This window comes from Mycetomoellerius zeteki, unplaced genomic scaffold (assembly GCF_001594055.1).
Source record: "Mycetomoellerius zeteki isolate Tzet28-1 unplaced genomic scaffold, Tzet1.0 scaffold460, whole genome shotgun sequence".
Classification (NCBI taxonomy): domain Eukaryota; kingdom Metazoa; phylum Arthropoda; class Insecta; order Hymenoptera; family Formicidae; genus Mycetomoellerius; species Mycetomoellerius zeteki.
Window position 1 is genome coordinate 50,080 of NW_017257458.1, and position 6,054 is coordinate 56,133.

A 6,054-nucleotide genomic window follows, 5' to 3' on the forward strand; every position below is an offset into this window, starting at 1 on the left:
TGAGATAGCTATACTCTTTTTTCGCTTGGAGAAATTTGACGAAATCCTTATGGCTAGTCTCTGATTAAAGGGTCTTTAGGATAGCCCATATATCACTATAAGCCTAGCATAGGTCGGTATTCAAGAGACTGGCATAAGTTCTAGTTGGATAGAAAATGGTATTCACAGAACGACAATTCATAGGACGCGTTCGCAACTAGGACGGAAAAGCAGAAAAAGTAGAAAAGCAGAAGCCAATCAGAATTCGGGCTGTACTATCATATATTACCAGCACGACTTTTGATTGGCTTCTTCCATATTCAGCCAATCAAAAATTAGCTCATCTATGTCAGTCTCTTGTTATAGCGTCTCTACTGCAACCTTATTTTGAAGCACCTCTATGTCCACAAAATGTGGACATTGAACTACGTAGCCAATGTCCACGAACCCGTCGGTAATGTCCACGATTTTTTGATTGTATTCTTCGCTATATCCACGATTTTCGGTCCGTTAGATAGACAAAGACGAACAATCGTTTGTTCAACGAGCGCCGACAGATTGATTGTTCGCCTTTATCTATCTAACGGACCGAAAATGTTGGTTTTAATATTTTATAGCTGTCTACCCTACATGTATATATATGTATGTACGTATAATTTTGTAATATCTTAATAATTAATGTCTTAATGACGTTTTTAACGTCAATCAAGTCGCTAAATAACGATAAGTAGACTGTAATGAATCGTGTTGTTGGTTCGTAAATTTCAGATTACTTATCTGAAATATCTGTATATCTGAAATATCTATATTTCTCTATCCTTTTTGTCATATAGCTTATATATCGTATTTAATCATCGTAGAAATGTTATTAATTATTATAATATATAATATGTCACTCTGCTCCATAAAACGCGCGTTGTACTGCCACAATATTAATGTGATAAATTGCAGCAATACTATTCTGACATATCACAAATATATTACTGTGATATTTTGATGTTATTTATCAACATATAATATATCAGTAATATTTCTGTGATATTATTCTGTAATATGTAATATTTCTGATATATTATAATATTGATGCCATATTACTGTGATATTACGTGCTATATGGAATTTCACGTATATTATTCGAACCACAAACGTATGGTACAAATAATGTAATTGATTTGCGTTGCCGATTGTCATTATTTAATTTTGTTTTTATTATGTTTTTCATTTAAATGCTTTAATTAATCAAATTTGAAAAAGTTAAAGAAAAGCATTTTCAAATTTTTTTCTCTTTTATAAGATGAAAAATGTATTCTCTTCGTGGCAAAAATGAAAATCGTAGAGTAAATTGAATGTAAAAGGAGAATAACAGAAGCATAAGCGATATGATAATAAATCTTTAACAATAACGAAACTTCTAGGAGGCAAAAATTGGAACAAATAAACGTAAATAAAAGTAGCGTTTAAGTTTCTTTTACATTTCGTTGTTTCAATTTTTAACTCTTACACAAGAGAAGTTACCTAGATGTCCAATTAGTTTTGAAAAAGTAACGGTTAGAAGTTATAGTATCCTATTAATTAAAATAAGTACCATTTGCTCAGAAAATTTGATATTTGTGATAGAAGAATAGATTCAAAGTCCGCTATAAGAGGCTCCGAAAATAAGTTTAAATGACATTTTTTCGTAAATTTTTTTACTTTTTGGGTTTTTCTACGTGTGTGAGTAATATACGTAAGTGGAATAGAAAGGAAAACTTGGATCTCGATTCTAGTGGTGGGTGTTGAATATTTTTTTATTTATCTCTGCCGAAGTTCGAATTGCGTTTTGATATGATACACTTATAAAGTTGTACAAATGTATGTACGTAGGAAAATATATGTATATTTTTTTACTTATTATATTTATACATTATTACATTTATACATTATTACATTATTACATTTTCATTAATGTATTATTATACGTTTTCAATGAATTGAAATTTGAAAAGTTAAAAATATTTTATTGTATGTTTTGCTATATTATAAGGTAGAAAAATTAGAAATAAATTGAAACCCACCAATGGAATTGAGATCCAAGTTTTCCTTTCTATTCTACTTACGTATATTACTCATACATGTGTAGAAAAATCCAAAAAGTAAAAAAAAATTTACAATGAAATTTCATTTAAACCTATATTCTGACCCGCTTACAGCGAACTTTAACTCCATTCTTCTAATAAATATCAAATTTTTCAATCGAATGACACTCATTTTAATTAATAGAAGATAGCATACTACTTCTAACCGTTACTTTTTTAAAACTAATTAGATATCTGAGTAACTGCTCTTGTTAAAAGCTTTGCTTATGTTTCTATTACTCTCCTCTAACTTTCGACTTACGTTCTGATTTTTATTTTCGCCAGAGCTTTTCCACACAGAAAAATATAAATCTTTAACAATTTGCGAATTTGTTTATGTTGTAATATAGAGGAGAAGGTGGTATTATGGCCAGTGTACATACTGTGGCCTCCCTTAATATCTCTGCTATTATATAACGAATCCTAATGATTACTTATGGAATTATTAGTTCAGTAGCTCGCTGTTACACCATGACGCTAATATTATCAATACTCAATAACCAGCACTTATTATAACGCATTTTTACTTTCAAGTATTTCGAAATGTTTCTGAGGTACACTTTAGCATTTAATTACATCTACTTTCTCATTTTTCTTAAACTTGAGCGTATTATCACATGAATATATGTATTTTTGAGTGTGTTATTTGCTATTTAACATTTTATTTGACTGCATATATTTTGAGTTATGCAAATTTAAACAATACCATGGCATTTTGCTAATGTAATCATCTATGGATATTGGTTACTCACGACCTCATTTTTGAGATTTTCATATCAAAATAGTTATTTGATAATCGATTGTAGCTCTACTGTTAATCTATAGTTTATATATTACGTGTACTCTTTTTAGTACTGAGATTTTTAGTACTGAGCAGCTTATATGCAGAAGTTATGTGAATGTATATATTATACATTCATTTGCATACATTTTAAAATGTTTTACTTTTTTGTTAATTTTATAATCAAATACCGTTTTCTAAACAAAACTGATATTTTAATGCTATTTTTATGGAAGGTCACATTATCATTTTTTTCTTTGAGTTATTATGTAATGTCGCCACATTTTTATTAATAGTATCCTAATAGTAATAAATATTTCGTAATTTTGAGTCCAGAATCGATTCAACAATATTTTAACGAATGTAATTGTCAAGTTTTAAACTTAAATATTAATTATTAACAAAGTTATTGTGTAAAATGTAACTGAGGTGCCATAATACCATCTTCTCCTCTACATATATTGTATATTAGCCAAAACGAATCCAAATCTCTGATAAGTAGCGTTGCTAGAATAAAAGTGTATTGCTAGAATATTCTACTTACATATTCAGTGCGTTCCGAGTTACGCATGAAGCGCATGATGTATCGTTTCATCCTTCTTTATTATTTGGTGAACAACAAGAACAAATGATGTATCCATGCGTAACTCGGAACGCACTCATAGCATGGAACATTCGATGTATACAATAATCTGTTTATTTAATAAAATTACTATTGATCAATTCTCGGCCATATCGACCAATAGTCGTTTAAGAATCGATAGCTGATTGATGTCGTACAATTATACACGCAGTTGTTCAGTGACTATATTGGTAACGATCTGGTGAAATATTTTTTGCCTTCTGCATTATAATGTAGAATATTAAACTATTTAGAAAACTACGTGTGTATGTATACATAGATATCGTAAATACGCCAAGATTTTCAAAACTTGTTATTTAGAATGTTGTTTAAAAATCAGTTCCTTATGATTTGTCGTATATTTTATCGCAATCAACAGATAAGCATAATATAATCGTCACGTTGTTGTTATGAAATACCGAAAGCGACAGTTGCATCAGATCAGCTGAGTACGGGAAATTTTTTTAAGGTTTTTGACGAAACTAATTGACTTTTGTGACATAATATATTTAAATATATTATATTATTTTTAAATATAACTACTAAATTCGATTATTGGTTATTACTGGTTAAATCAATCTAGGGGACTGACTGAATGAGAGTCATAAAAAGGAAAAAGAAGAAGGTTGAAAGCAAAAGTAAGATCATCAATCCCGACCCGAGTGCGATCCGCGATTCGTTGGAGTTTCGCTTTATCTGCTGACCCCCAGTAACTTATCATGAGTTGTAATAAATTTAGGAGCACAACGTGTACATAATATTGGTACTGTTGAAACTAATGTCAATTGATGCTTTGCAATCGCCAAATACAACAGTTAATTCGATTCGAGTTAATTTGTTTTTAGCGATGTACAATATCGCTGATTTCGAAAAAGAAGGATGTGCCATTTCCACTGCAGTACCAGAGTACGTATATAGTTGATAGCACGAGACTTAAAAACAAACTTATTCTAGCGTGTTTTCTTTTAACAATGTTACATAAATTAATAAATAGTTTAATTACATTTTTTATCCATAACACATTCAATGATTTTCCAATCCTTTATTGCACGATGAGTCTTTCGTGTACCGGATTAAGTCACTTTGTAAGTATACAAAAATTAAATGATTTTTACATATATATGTACTTTAATATCTTTAGAAAGTATTTACAAAGTGTATAAAGAAAATTGTACATAAATATTATAATTAATTTATATGGCCAACAAAATGAGAGAAATACTCTTTTTAATATAAAAATTCAAAACTCTGAAACACAAGTGATCTAAGGAAAAATATGTTTTATTAAAATTGACATTCCAAACTATAAAAGAAAGAAAGATTTAGCTTCGACTGTCTACAATTTTGAATTATATTAATTAAATAACATGAATGCTTGATTCGATTAAGTTTGTTGAAAAAACAAAAATTAGAATTCACAAATAAGAATTGATTTTTAAAATTATTTAAACAATATAGTTAAACGCATAGAACAATTTAAAACATAAATGACATTCATTTTTTTTTCAATTGATTTAATACGTGCAGATTTTATGTATTGCTCTCAATAATAAATTAAAAATTTATTACGTGCAAACCAAATAATAATGTCATATAAAAACGTCGAGTTTTAAATTTGGATAATTCGTTTATGAACAAAATATATGTATAATGATCACTTAATCAATTTGCAAATTACCTAAATAAGATCTGATCTTTTAAACTTTAAATTAAATGCCAAAAGGAAATTTAGATCGTTCATGGAGCTACGCGGATACAAATGGATACCCGTCAAATTTGAAAATTTTGATCATATTTTACAAAGGTCTTGAAAATGTCATTTTTACTTCAACGTTCAATAACTCGGTGAAAAAAAATCATAGAACGATCAATAAAAAAACAAATTGAAGGTAAAGATTCACTCTTTCGAATGCTGTAAACCACATTATTGTGCAATTTTTAGTACACGCCACAGACCTTTGTAAAATTTGATCAAAATTTTCAAATTTGACGGGTATCCATATGTATCTGCGTAGTTCTATGAACGATCGATCAAATTGAAATATCAATTGCCGATTTGAAAAGTAGAGATTTCAAGCTTTAAAATACTTTTTCGATTAATTTTCTGCGACGATTTTTCACCGAGTTATGGTGTTCTGAATATTGCACAATTTTGAGCGTGATCGAAAGTGTTCCCTATTTTTTGTTGAGTGGAGTATATTCTAAAATATTTAAAAAGAATTAGCGATTATACGATTTAATAGAGCAAAGTTTCAGCTTTAAGAATCTATATTTTTAATTACGGTGTAATGATTTTTAATGGAGTTATGAGCAATCAAAGAATGCTCCTTTTTACTTAATCCGCGAGTAACTCAGAAACAAAAAATCGTAGGAACATTATTAAAAAATGATTTTGTAGGAAAAACTTCAATCTTTCAAGATAGATAGTCAAAAATTTTCTCGATTATTTTAGGAGCACGTAATAGACCTATAAAGTGAAAAGAAATTTTTTCATTTTTTTCAGCTGGTAGTTTTCTATATGTAAAAATGATCAAACTCAAATAAACTCAAAAAATATA